Here is a 14,961-nt window from a genome sequence, read left to right as displayed (position 1 = left end):
TTAAGAGGAATTGAATAATTTTGATATTTAATTGCTCTTCTTCTGTCATATGGTTACAGTCTTTTGAGTGAATCACACAATTTCTGAGTCCAGACCAAAGAATGACTGCTATCCAAAGTCATTTTAGGAAGGGGCATTTTTAGCACCTGCAAATGATTAAATGTGATGATGAAATAGGACATGGACAACTTTGAGGACCTGCAATTTTCACACAACAAATCAGAACTGAAACAACAGAAAGTGACCTCCACACTTTTTATGGTAGAGAAGCAATGGTTTTGACATATTTTGAAAGACTGATTTCATGTGCTTACAGGATCCTGTGAATGACAAGGGACAATTGGGCAACTGAAACCAGAGAGAAAACTCTGCTTCAGTGGCCTCACACCAAGACTCACATGGTTCTATTCTGTGCAGAACTTGGAATAAAACTGAGGCAGAGGGAAAGCTACAGAACAGAGATGCACACTTGGCTTTGCCTTTATTATTTAAAGCTAAAATTTCTACAGTGCTTTCTCAGCTCTTGCAGAAATGCTCTTTATAACCTTTAAACATGGACCAGGTCACAAGGAATTATGCAGTAGCTGTAGAGATGCTTTAGGAGACTTTGCAGCAACAACTGAAACTTTGCCCTCCTCTATGCAGAAAAGATTCAATATAGCCTGGGGAATTATATCCAAGGACAGAAATAGAGTGAGAAAATCTTTCTTAATCATTTTCCAAAATAAATTTAGACTGTGAAAGACTGGGAAGAATATTAATCTGTTTGATTCATACACACTCTTTTTTAAGACAATTATGCAGCAGAAGCATTTAGCATAAAAATACAAGCTTTGAAATGTGAGTGTTAAGTGTAGTACAGGGAAATAAAACTGATAGAAGGAGACTGAAGGAGGCTAATTAGAAAATGTGTGGAAGAGCATAACCATTTGACAACATAAAACATTATGGACCATGTATTGTTTTTATCACCAAGAATTCCCCAAATAAAAGGCATGGAGAAAACCATCATTCAGAAGTGGGAAAACAGAGGGACTGTAAAAGTGAAATGGAGTTCTGACAAATGATACTGTATAGAATATGGATTCACAGACCAACAAAACAAAACACCCCAGCAGCAGCAAACTAGAATACTGTATATTCCAGCTGAACCACAGGTGTTTCTGCATATTCATCTTGCAAACTGGCACACTTACTTGCCAAGGCTGCTGAACTACTTCTTTTACATCTCAAACCATAAAACCCCCCAGTCCTTTCACAGGAATCACTTAATCAAATGAAGACAGACCAAAAAACATTATTTTCATGGTTCACAATAGTATCAAGTTACATGCCTAAGAGACACCATTTTAAATCATAAATAATGAGCTAGCAAGTGTATAAAACTGGTACTTGAAGAAATGATAAAAAGACAGGAAACTAATAAAAATGCAGATAGTCCAGAACATACCTAATTTCCCCAATTTTAGAATAGAATAAGCTTGTATTATTAAAGCAAAAATGATTTCTATCAAAAACTATGTTTCCCAGAATTGAATACCACTTGTGGTGGCTGCTTGTGATCTCTGTATATGTTTTAGGAGTTCAGTTGGCATTAGCCTGTTTTTCTAAATACAAGCAGGGAAGAACTATAGTTCCTAATGCTATGCAGTTCTGTAATTTAATTAGAAACCTTTCGTCTTTCAGTATTTTAAATAAAAGCTAGGAAAAAACCTCTGTTTTGACACCAACACTCCTTAGTAGCAGCATTTCTCAGCACACAATCTGAAAAGGTCAACCTGCCAGACAACAATACAGAAAGTAAAAGTTAAAGTGAGGGCAAGGAAAATCATCTTCAGATGAAACTGCTCTTCTGCAAAAAGAAAGTGATATTTAGATTCAGCCTGTGAACACATTCCTCAGTTATGAGAGAAAACATAATTCTTGAAATTCTGTTCACTACATTAGGGAGAAAAAATCAACTACAAATTAGATGTTAGCTTGGTTAGTACTCAGATACCATAATTATTACCACAATATTAGGATAACAATCAAATAAACACATTCCAGAAAAGCATTTTAATTCATTTACTAGTGTCAGCCATGCTATGCTTTGATTTTATCAATGTATCCTTCTGCAAAAAAGTTCAATTATATTTTCAACATCATGAAAATCAGCTCTGACTCACAGCTCACCACAGATTCCAAACAGGAGGCAAAGACCCAGTTTTCCTTTCAGAACTGCTCACATATCTATGACCTTTCTGTGGGCAGCTTCAGAAAATGGGGGGAAAGCCATTCCAAAGAACAGTACCAAGGTAATCACACAGCACTACGGACTTTTTCCTGGCATGAGATTCTTAATAAATTATGAGAAATAACACAGAAGCCATTTCTGTCCACAGAACAGATTTAATAGGTTTTTGTTTCAAGAACAATTAGAGGATGCTTAAAATTTATTGTGCAGAAAGCTATATTAGGTCCTCAAATTTGAGTAATCAATATCCCCACAATCTAAACTGTGGAATTACTATTTCCCCAAAGAGAAACTTTTTGGGATTTGCAACTCATCTCAAAACCTCAGGATAACGAAATCAGCAGAATTTCCCTAATTCAATGGAATTCCAATTGTGTTCTATGACCCTTCAAATACTCATGAAAACAGACTTGTTTTCACTAGAACAGCTGTGACTGAAAATCTGGGGTAAAACCTCTAAGAAATGGCAATATACATGAATGTTCCTTTCCACAGCAGCCACAAGCAAACAAGGAGTGGCACTCGTTGGCACAGCCTCTTGTCCACATACAGGAGAGTGACCAAGGCAGTGCCAGCCGTCTCAGAGATGGGCAAGGACAAGAAAGGGTTTGAAGCTGTGCCAAGAGAGGTGTACACTGGACATTAGGAAGAACTGCTGCCCAGAAAGGGGCATGAGATATGGGAATGGTGTGCCCCAGGGGGCACTGGTGCAGTCACCGTTGCAGTAGGTGTTCAAGGTAAGCCTGGCCATAGCACTCCAGGCTCAGATCTGCTTGCCGTGGTAACCATGGATCACAGGCTGGAGTTGATCTCCCAGAACTCTTCCAAGCCAGTGCTTGGATTCTGTGACATCACAGCCTCTGGGGCAGCATGGTGCCTGGCAACTGTCCCCAGCCACCGCCTTGCCCCACAGCCTGGGCACACCTCGGCGAGGACAGACGTCCAGAGCGGGTGTGCTGGTGGCAGCTTCCCCAGAGCACCATGGCCGACCCGGTCCCCTGGCTCCTGCACTTTCACCTGCTGCTGCTCCTGGGCCATCGTCCCGACCCAACCATCCATCCTGGGCCGGGCACGGGCCTGTATCTCGAGGAGCTGGAGCAGCAGAACAGGGACCCTGAGCCAACCACTCCATGCATGGATATATCGTGGCAGTCCTGGACGTGCCTGCTGGTGCAGCTGCTGATCACAGGCACTGTCCTGGGATGGCGCCGCTACCGAGGGTGCTGGAGACGCTGGAGAAGGGTGAGGGATGGGGGGTCAGGCAGGAAGGATGGGCTTGGACCTCTTGGGCAGCCCTTTGGCCAAGGCCCCATGGCAGAGTGGAGCTGAGCCTCTGGCTGGGAATCAGGCCAGGGCTGAGCTCAGGGACAGCCCCAGGCAGAGGCAGCCAGAGCTCTGCTTGCTGCAGCCTGGCCAGGCCTGGCTCTCTTGCTCAGAGGCCAAAGGCAGCCCAGAGAGGGGCCCTGCTCTGCCCCTCTGCCCCTTCCATCGGGATCCCTGTGCTTTGCCTTGCAGAATCGGCGCCAGAGGCCCCGCAGCAGCAGCCCAGGACAAGGCTGTCCCACAGAGCTGATCCAGCTGCTGAGGAACAACCGCACCCTGCTGCAGCTGTGCCTGGAACGCTGCTCCCAGCAGAGGGCCCAGAACAGCAGAGCAGCACAGGGGGCCAGCCGCAGGAGGAGCAGGAGGAGATCCTAAATCTTGCCCCAGCGCTGACCTCCAGCTCCAGCACCGCGTGCAGAGCACTGCAGGGAATGTGTGACCCGTGCCAGCCCGGGCATGGCGACATTCCCCATCTTAGGCCTTAGAGACATCCCATCCTTAGCTGTAGCAACCCCCACCACCTTTTCCACAAGAAGCTGACCTTCCCCTTAGTGTTCTGGTTCTAAGTGTTTAAGTAATTTAGGCATAAGGTTCTTACCCCATAGTCTTCTAGTCCCCCTGTATCGTAGACTTTTAGAGTAGTAAAGTGAATAAAGTTCATGTTCTCTGCACATCCTGTGTTGTTTGCTTGATATTCCATCCAAGAGGGGACACAGAGTGATGGGTTTGAGCAGGAGCTCCAGACTGCCTGCAATGGAGAGCCTGAGTGCAGCAGCAGCATTTGCAAGAGTGCAAATGGAGGGCAGCTGGAATGAAGGTGGTGGGCAGTATACTGACTGCTCAGTATGGGCTGCCCCGCGTGTGTTCATAACAACAAAGATGGTTTGGTGTTCCTTGAAGCGTCCTGTTTCCACCTGTTCCTCAGGGTAACGAGCTCCACATACAATAGTCCATAAATCTTCCCACCTTTTGGCCAGAAGCCACTCGCTTTGGGAAAGGACTATAAAAGTGACTTTCTCAGAGGAGACCCCTGAGATCTCCCCAGATGGCAACAGACATCTATTGGCTATGACCCTCACAATGGGATTAGATTTCACTTTCTTACAAGGCAAAACCTTAGTTATTGTATTTCCAGTAAACAACCATGTGTATTACCAGCTTAAATGACTTCTCTCTGACTTATCTGCATCTTGCATCTATCGCACTTTGATTGACACTAAATAAAGTGTATTTGTCTAGAACCGTTTTTGTCCCCTGCTGTGTCTTTTGCGCTCTGAGATCCATAAAAGAACCTGTCACAACTCCCCTCGGGTTGGGCGGATCGTGACACACCTCAACAGCCAGAAGTATCAGATGAATCAAGATGCCATTATCCCCACCCATAAAATTTTGGCTAGAAAGTCAAAGGGTGCTCAGTAAAATACACTCACCCTTCAACAGCCCCTGTTCACCTGTGGGCAAGTCTGACAGACAATAGAAATTGACTGTAGGCTATTGTGCCTTGAATGAAGTGACTCCACTGTGGGAGCTAAGACAGAGTGCTGTGGATTTAATTAGCATAAGCAGCTTGATAACCAAGATGCCTTGGCAAGAGCAAACAGAGCTTTGAAGACTCCATGAAGATTGGATCAAGACTGGTGACAGGAAAGAAGAATGAATCAAGTAGAAATGTTGCAAATGTGTAAGCTTTTTTGTGTGATGTTTAACCCAAACAATGTGGTAAAAGCTTTCCTAAAAATGGTATATAAGCACATGTAGCTGAGAGTAAATTTGGATTCTGATCAGCAGTCAGTAGACCCCCTCTCTCTCCCAGTCGTTGATTCTCCAGTGCTGAGCGCTGCCGTGCCGGACACGCTGGATCTCCAGGAGGAGCTGGAGCCCAAGGCAGCAAAGTGGCGACATTGACATTGCATTTTTCTCCATTCCTTTGGCAGCAGAGTGCAGGCCTCAGTTTGCTTTCACCTGGAGGGACGTGCAGTACACCTGGAACCGACTGCCCCAGGGGTGGAAACACAGCCCCACCATCTGCCACGGGCTGATCCAGGCTGCACTGGAAAAGGGTAAAGCTCCAAAACATCTGCAATACATCAATAACATCATTGTGTGGAGGCAACACAAGGCAATAAAAGTATTTGAGAAAGGAGAGAGGATCATCCAGATTCTGCTGGAGTGTGGTTTCGCCATGGAGAAGAGCAAAGTCAAGGGACCTGCCTGAGAGATCCAGTTCCTGGGAGTAGAGTGGCAAGATGGACAGAGCCAGATCCCCACTGAAATGATCAATGAGATCATCACAGTGTCTCCACCAACCAGCAAGAAGGAAACACAAGCTTTCCTAGGGGCCATAGGCTTTTAGAGAATGCATTCCTGAGTGCAGCCACATTGTGAGCCCTCTCTACCTGGTCACCCTAAGAAGAACAATTCCAGCTGTGGCCCTGAACAGCAACAAACCTTCACCCAGACCAAGCAGAAAATTGCTCATGCAGTGCCCTTGGCCCAGTCAGGAGGGGACCAGAGGTGAGGAATGTGCTTTACTCTGCAGCCAAGAACAATGGCTTGTCCTGGAGCCTTTAGCAGAAGGTGCCTGGGAAGACTCGAGGCTGAGCACCAGAATTCTAGAGTCAAAGTTACACGAAGTCTGAAGCAAATCACACTCACCAAAAAAAAAAAAAAAAAAAAAAAAAAGTTATCCGCCTACAAAAAGAAAGTTCAAGCCCCCTCAAAAGAAATTATCACAAAAGCACAACTCCTCCTGGCACCCTGACTCCCGATGCTGGGGTGGATGTTTAAAGAAAAGGCTCCTCTACCCACCACGCCACCCACACCACATGGAGCCCATGGATTGCTCTCATCACACAGCACGGCCGGATTAGAAACACAAATCACCCTGAAATTTTAAAAACACTTAAAACTGGACACAAGATAAAAACCTTAATCTCACTAACAAAAAGCAGCAGAAACAAGTAACCCAGGCTAAAAAGCTCCACCATACAACCAACTACCAGCACAAGAAACACGCTGTGCTCTTGTCACTGACAGTTTCTGTCTCATGGTTGAGATGAACCAGAAGTGGAAAGTGGCCGCAGGGAGCCCCACACGACGAGTCACACAAGCTACTGAAGGAGAAGGTGAATCAAGTGCACTTGCTGAACTCAAAGCCATTCAGCTGGCCCTGGACACTGCTGAAAGAGAGAACTGGCCAAAGCTCTACCTTTATACTGAATCATAAATAGTAACCAATGCTCTGTGGAGTTAGCTAGAAAGGTAAAAAAGGCCAGCTAGCAACATAAAGGAAAACCAATTGAGGCTGCTGATGAGTGCAAAAACATTGCCACTCAGACAAACTCTCTGTAAAAGTCCATCATGTAGATGGCCCCGTCCCCAAAAGTCAGGCTAATAAAGAACACTGAAACAAGGAGCAAGTAGATCAAGCTGCAAAAATAGAGATGTCACAAATAAATTTAAATTAGCAACATAAGGGAGAGTTGTTCCTAGCTCAATAGGCCCACACTGCCTCAAGCCATCAAGGCAAAAATGCCACCTATAAGTAGGCACAAAACTGAAAAGCAGATTTAACTATAAATTGCATTTCTCAAGTTATCCATAACTGTAAGACGTGCTAAATCAAGCAAGCCAAGCCCATAAAGCCTCTCTAATATGGGGGGCAGTATTCCAAATATAAGTATAAAGAAGCCCAGCAAATGAACTACATCACACTGCCTCAAACCCCCCAAGGCAAGTGCTACGTGATCACAATTGTAGAAGCCACCACTAGATCATTAGAAACCCACCCTGTACCTCACACTACTACTCAAAACACCGTCTGAAGCCCAAAAAAGCAAGTCCTATAAAGACACAGCACCCCTGAGAGAATCGTCAGACAACAGGACCCATTTCAAGAACAGCCTTAGAAACACCTCAGCCAAAAACCAGGATATTGAATAAATAGATCATATCCCTTATCACACACCAGCTGCCAGGAAAGTTGAACTGTACAACAGACTACTTAAAATTACCCTAAAGGCACTTGGCAGGGAAACATCCAAAAATTGAGAAATGAACTTAACAAAAGCCACCTAAATAGTCAACACCTGAGAGTCCATCACTCAAGCAAGCCTGCCCAGTCTAAAGCCTTGCACACAGTGCATGGGGATAAAGTCCTCTGTAGTACACATAAAAGGTATTTTAAGACTGTTTAGATTAGGCCCACCTCAAGCAAAGGCAAACCCATCCGTACAATTGGTTTTGCTCAAAAACCCAGTTACACTTAGTAGGTAATGCAGAAAGATAAAGAAACCCACTGAGTACCACAGAAAAACCTAATCTTAAGTGAGAACTGTGTGTAAAGTTTCACTGTGGATAAAAATATATAGCAGAGTTGAAAGAAGGTATTAATTAAGGTAGGATGCAGATGGTAATAGAATAAGGAGTAGATCATGTCTTAAGTTGCAATGCAAGATGCAAGCAGAAGTATACATTCTATCAGCATCTGCTGAAACCAGGTGGAGCAGGGCTCCTTATCTCTTCCATGACCCATCCCTCACAACTCCTCCCCACAAGGAGTTATACCTTATGGGAGATGCCCCACCCAAGGAGAAAAGCCAAGTATTTCCTACCTAAATAAAATCTGAAATTTGAAACATCAGAGCAGCCTTTCCCACTAAATTCCCAAAAGAAGACCAGGCCTATCTTCATCACCACTAGATGTTAAAAAAGTAACTACACCCTTCTCCAAAATCATTGCTTCAACAAAACCACATCTGTCCCTCCAAGAAAACTACAGGTACCATTATTCAGACTGTAACCAACACCCTGAGCAACAGGGTTACAGGTTGCATTCTGACCTTGCCAGTGTTTTGGTCTTGATATTACTATACTTTTATTTTCATTTTCCCAGTGAAAAACTGCTATTCTAAATCCCATATCTTTGCCAGAGAGCTCCTTAATTTCCAAGTCATATTAATTTAGAGGGAGGGAGTTTACATTTTCTGTTTCAAGAGAAGCTCCAGAGCTCCTCAGCAGACACCTGTCTGTCAAACCAAGACAGTGCCCTGCTGCAGCTCCATCCCCATGGCAGGATCCGCGCTGGATGATCCCCAGGGACCCCCGGTGGGCAGAGCCCCCCTGAGCCCTGGTGCTGCTGATCCGTGTTGGGAAGACACCTGGCTGGGGGCTGCACTCCCTCCCCGTGGCCTGGATTTTCCTTGCATTTCTCTTTGTCCTTCCCAAACACCCAAAACCAGGGTAAAAATAGAGATCTTAAATAACGACCTGCTTGGGGACACGGGGGGATCTTCCAGGGGATGCGGGGGACGCTCGGTTCCAGGGATTTGAGGGGTCCTGGGAGGGACCTGGGGGTTTCTCAGGGCGTTGGGCACCCCAGTTCCAGCGGCTCTGGCTGCGCTGGGAGAGGAGGAGGAGCGGGAGGAAGAGGAACAGCGGGAAGAGACGGAAGAGAAGCAGCGGGAGGAAGAGGAGGGACACAGGCAGAGCGGCAGGAAGAGAAGGAGCGATTTTGGAACCACTCGCTTCTGCCGCACGCCCGCACAGACCGCAGCGTCCCCCGGGGCGGCAGAATCGCCCCCCCAAAAACCCGCAGGTGAGCTGGGAGGGGGAGCTCGCCCCAAATCTATCATGGGGGGCTCCGGGAGGGTTTTACTTTTCGTTTCAGGGGATGTTTGCATCTTGCAGGAGCCCAAAGCCGAGCCCCGGAGCGGAAACAAGGAAAAGAAAGAGCTCTAGGCCAATCTGAATTAGGGAACGGGGAGGAGGGATGAGGGTGCTCAGGTGGTTCCTAAGCTGCCTCTGTTTCTACCCAGTTCAATTCCATTTTGCTGCAGTAGTGGGAGCAGAATCAGCAGCACCCACTTGTTTGTTCTCTGAGCAGCAGCTCGCTGTTCTATTGCTTTGAATGTTCTTAACCAAACTTAGAGGGTGATACCCCACCCTTCCTCACCTGCTCTGCTTTAACTGCTCTCTGAGCTGAGGTTTGCATGCAGCACCAGGGGGGCTCACCAAACCTAACTGTATCTTTTTTCTCTCCCTTCTCATGTGCACCAATGGAAGTTTTTTGAAGGTGAGTTGATGTTTTATAGTTGGGAAGGGACTTTTATCTAAAATGTAATAGTTATCTTTCTTGTTCTTTTCCAATAAGATCTGGCAGCAGGGGTTGAAACTGCTTTTAGCAAAAGGCAAAGGACAAGGCTGAAGCCTCTGGCCAGGGTGTTAGAGAACTGAGCCAATGTTTGTGTGATGGCCTCTATCAAACACAGTGGAAAATCTCTGCAGTAAATGTGGTGCAATGAAAGTGGTGGCTGAATACTTATGCATAAGGGAACTTTAATTTGGTGACTCTTTCTATAGTTTTAATTGATTAGTTACTGATTATTGTCACACGGACAATAAGCAACTGGAGTTGCAGAGTCATTGTTGCCTGCGGTTTCTGAGAGTTAAAATGCAGACATCATTTCTTCACCCCCTGGCTGTTACAGATTGGGCCTTTAAAAACTGATCTCCATGAAACTTGGTCAAGATGTTGTCCACAAGAAGTGGATTTGTTACTGGGCTGCAGCAGGTCAATAATTGTACACTAGAGAGAGACACTGTCTGTTTACTTGCATGTTGTGCCTGTCTGGATGCTCAGTGGTATTTCACAAATCAGACAAACTCACCATCAAAAATTCCATTATTTCTACAGTTTAGCAAATAAAGGAATTGGCGTTAATTGGTTACAAGTGGCACGGTTATCTTCTTAGTGTTCTGCCTGCTTTTGGTTAACAGCCGTGTCACTTCTCACTGTAATTATTCCCCTCAGTCCATGGCTGAGTGTCTCTCTTCTTTTGGCCTGGGGAGTTTCTTGAGTTGCTGCTCCATGAATTGGTGGTTGCAGTCTGCCCCTGCAGGAATTTCTTTGTACCAGTCAGAGTTGATTTCAGGAGAGCTGGGTTTCACATTTTCTTCTTTATCTTGGGAGTTGTGCCAGATGTCCTTTTGGCCCCTCAACTCTGCATTCTTTGTGTCCACTCTCAGTGGGCATCCTTCTCCCTGAGCTTTGTTAACCTTCTCCTGGGTCTGAGCTCCTTGAAGCATGTCAAGGCCTGAACCTTAACAAGGCAGTTCTACCAACAAGGAAGTTGTTTTACTGTCCTGTGGACATCACTTAGTGCTTGTTTGTTAATTCCTGTCTATTTGATGGACTAAATCTCCTTACCAGTAATTGGCATGAAAATTTTTAAAGATCAAATGTATCGAGACAAAGATCAGCCTTGCTGCAGAAATCTTCTACATGTTCTACACAGCACATTACATGTAACGCCATTCTGAAATTACCTTAACTCAGTAGGGAGATGATTTCATTTTCTAAGGGGCTCTGCTCCAAAATATTTTATATTTTTTAGTGACTGTCCTTTAGAATCTCGGAGGTGACCTTTTTAGCTATGTGTATAGAGAACAGATCAAATACTTTGTGTTGGTTTGTAGCAGAGTAGTCAAAATGTCTGGAAAGGTGCAGCCTTATCCTTTGGGAAAGTAGTTTGTGAAAGCTTGTGTTAAACCCAGCTGAAGAGAGTCCATTACTGACAATTTTGATAACTGATTTCAAGGCTAGCTCCATGGAGAGAGAGAAATAGATCTAACTTCTGAAAATTAAATTGCAGTGCATGAAGAAGAAAGGAGAAATGCTAGAGTGAACAGTCACGACCAGCTGGATGGCTCTGGAAATGGAAGAGGAGCTAATGAAGAACCTGTAGCTGACTCATCCCCTGCAGAACAGGGAGCAGAGGAGGAGGGCACTCAAAGCTCAGAGTATGTATGTAGGGCTCATGCCCTACCAAACATGGGATTTTGTACCTTCTTTCCTTTTCTATGTAGGACTAAGTTATACAGCTATACCTGGTTTATCTTTCAAGCCCTCCCTACTCAATTCCCTCCTTCTCCCATGTTCCATGATGATCAAAGGATACCACTTGCAGTTTGGGAGAAAAAGGCTGCCCAAGGCATGAATGACAGCTCTGCACACAACCTTAGGGAATTAGTGTGGAGGTATGGGAAGGAAGGGGGATTGGTCACAGGCCATAGCTCAGTATTCCACTTCCTGTAAGTGCAGCTGGATGCTGTGGTTACAAAGCTGTTACTCATGACCTCCTGGAAGTCAAAGCTTCCATACAGAAAGCTGCCACACTAGAGATTGCTGTTATTTCACACCCCAGAGCTGGGTGACTGAATGCATAATTCTACTCATGAAAACCAGGACACTCTATTCCTCAGGGCAGGGCGACCCCAAATCCTCATTAAATGCAGCAAGCAGTGTGTTAAAAGACAGCAGGATCCTTTCAAGGAATTGTCAAAAGCTAGTCAGTGCAGTTGCATGGTTATGTGAGATTTTGTGTATCAATAACCATTGAAGTGTGATGATATTAACAGCTGCATGTTAACATATTTCTTGTTCTGTTCCCTCTAGTGCACAGCAAGGAGTTGTCATTAGGTATCCAATTTGCATGGATTTTTACTCGGAGGTAAGGACCCTGTTTTCATCCTTTCTGCTTTGTGGGAGGAGCAGAATTCCAGAAGGGGGATTGCACTAATCAGGTGGCTGATGTGGGATGCTGTGGGCAGCTGGCTGGGAGCACAGCCCTTCCTGTGAAGCTCCACAAGTCACTTCTGGGTGGTGAATGCGGAGGGAGAAGCCCTTGCCAAGATGGCACTGGCAGATCTGTGGGCCCCTCATTATTCTAATTGATTTCAGATGCTCTAAAGTCTCCTTTGCCTGGTGCCAATGGAGCAGCAAACTCCAATTCTTTCTCCAAATACATGTTGTGGTTTTCTTTCTTCCAGATTGTGCAACATGGACGACAGCTTGTGGCAACCATGTGTGGCCACGTCTTCTGCAGTCGGTGCCTCCCTGTTGCCCTGGAGACTGCTCACACGTGCCCAACCTGCAGGGTGCACCTCAGTCCACAAAGATACCATCCCATTTATTTATGAGCAGTTCTCACAACAGAGACAAATCTATCTTGGGCAACGATCCAACAGACCGATGCAGAGACTTGTTTCTTCATGTACATAGTTTTATTGTATATACTTTTGTTTTTACTGAATTCAGTTAGAAATACAGTTTTCATTTATTTAAATCTACTCTGTCTGCTCCTCTGGGCTGGACTCTGAGACGTTGTTGAACAGGTGGAAATAAGGCTCTTGGTTTGAGCAGTCAGAATTTCATCCCTTTCATCACACTGGAGTCATTTATTTGGGAGAAATGTGCTAAAGCCATGAGCGTTGCATTCCTTGTGGCCAGTGTGTGTTGTATGGGGAAAAAGGAACAGGCCCTGCTTGGGGTGTGAGATGTTGTGGCGTGAGGTGGTGGTGAGGTGCCAAAACCCTCCAAAAGTGTCTCCAGTGAAGGAGGAAAGTCACTTCAGTGGCACAGGCAGGCTCACTGGGAAAAGCAAACCCACACACTGCAGATAATCCAGGCAACAAATGAAGGAGAAGCAAGAAGACTCTTTGAATGGGGTTCCAAAGGGCAGGTTATTGCAAGCACCAGTGAAGGGTCCAGGGGTAAAGACAAGGAAAACTGGAGTGTCGAGGTTCAAATACAGGCAAGAAAGGGGATGGAGCAGAGCATCAGGGCCGATGGACTGACATGTCAGGGGTGGGGCAGTGGCAGGGAAAAGGGGGACAACCAATAGTGTAAAATGGGGAAGGGCTCTTTAGCAGAATGGGGCCAATGGGTGACAGGGAAAAGAGAACATTTTAGGGAACATACATATAAGGGAGAAAAAGGGGTGGAGAGGCCAACGGGCCAAGCAGGAAAACAGAATTCTGGTACATTAAAATAAAACCACAAAGGGCTGTACGGTGGAAGTAGTTCTTTTTAATGTCCTTAGTGTCCCTTCAACAGGTTTTAGGGTTTCTTTCTCCTGAGTATGAAGATTTCTGCCCCTTAGGCATGCTCCAGGGCTCCCACAACTACCCTTTCTTTTTTATTAAAAAGGCTTCTCCTACAAATGTTTGCAAACAATTATTTAAACATGGAATGATGAGCGAAACAATAAGAACGATAAAGAGAATAATAAAATGTCCTTGATAAAAGAAGTTGCCCATCCCTTCAGTTCCCATCCTCAAAGCAGTCCTTCTAGCCAGTCCTGTGGCTTGGACAGGACCACTCTGTGCTTGGTTGAGAACTGGCTGGACAGCCAGGCCCAGAGAATGCTGGTGAATGGTGCTGCATCCAGCTGGAAATCAGTCACCAGTGGTGTCCCCCCGGGGTCTGTGCTGGCATCTGTTCTGTTCAATGTTTTCATTGATGACATGCATTTGTGTATTGAGTCTTTCATTAGTAAATTTCCAGACAACAATAAGATGAAAGCATATGTGAATCTGCTGGAAGGTAGAAGGGCTCTGCAGAGAGACCTGGACCAATTGGATGGATGGGCAGAGTTCAGTGGGATGAAGTTTAATGAGTCCAAGTGTCAAGTCCTGCATTTTGGCCACAATAACCCCCTGCAGCATTACAGGCTGGGTATGGTGTGGCTGCACAGTGCCCAGGCAGAAAGGGATCTGGGGGCACTGATGGACACCAGCTGGACATGAGCCAGCAGTGTGCCCAGGTGCCTAAGAAGGCCAATGGCTCCTGGCCTGGATCAGGAATAGTGTGGCCAGCAGGAGCAGGGAGCTCATTCTTCCCCTGTACTCAGCACTGGTGAGGCTGCACCTTGAGTGCTGTGTCCAGTTCTGGCCCCTCAGTTTAGGGAGGACATTGAGATGCTTCAGTGCATCCAGAGGAGGCAACAAGGCTGGTGAGGGGCTTGGACCACAAACCCTGTGAGGAATGGCTGAGGGAGCTGGGGTTGTTTACTATGGAAAATAGGAGACTCAGGGGTGACCTTATCACTCTCCACAACTCGCTGAAAGGCGGCTGCAGTCAGGTGGGGTTGGTCTCTTTCACTAGGCAGCAACCAACAGAACAAGAGGACACAGTCTTAAGATGTGTCAAGGAAAAATTAGTTTGGATATTAGGAGAAAGTTTTTCACGGAAGGAATGATAAAGTACTGGGATGGTCAGCCCAGGGAAGTGGTGGAGTCACCATCCCTGGATGTGTTTTAAAAAAGACTGGATATGGCACTTGCTGCCATGGTCTAGTTGAGGTGTTAGGACATGGGCTGGACTTGATGATCTTGAAGGTCTCTTCCAATCTAGCCATTCTATAAATTCTATGTTCCATGCAACTGCCAACAGGCTCAGCTGCTGAAGGGGCACCGGGAGTGGCCGTTGGTGACACTTGGCAACGTGGAACCCAGAGACCTTTGTGACATGGGAGAGCCCAACGCTGGCTGAGGGGTATATAAGGGGTGCAGAGGCCTGGGGTGCCCAGTCCCGTGAGAGCCGTTCTTACAGAAGGAAGCAG

This window comes from Erithacus rubecula, assembly GCF_903797595.1.
Source record: "Erithacus rubecula genome assembly, contig: scaffold_538_arrow_ctg1, whole genome shotgun sequence".
Taxonomy (NCBI): Eukaryota; Metazoa; Chordata; class Aves; order Passeriformes; family Muscicapidae; genus Erithacus; species Erithacus rubecula.
This window is presented reverse-complemented; position numbering follows the sequence as displayed.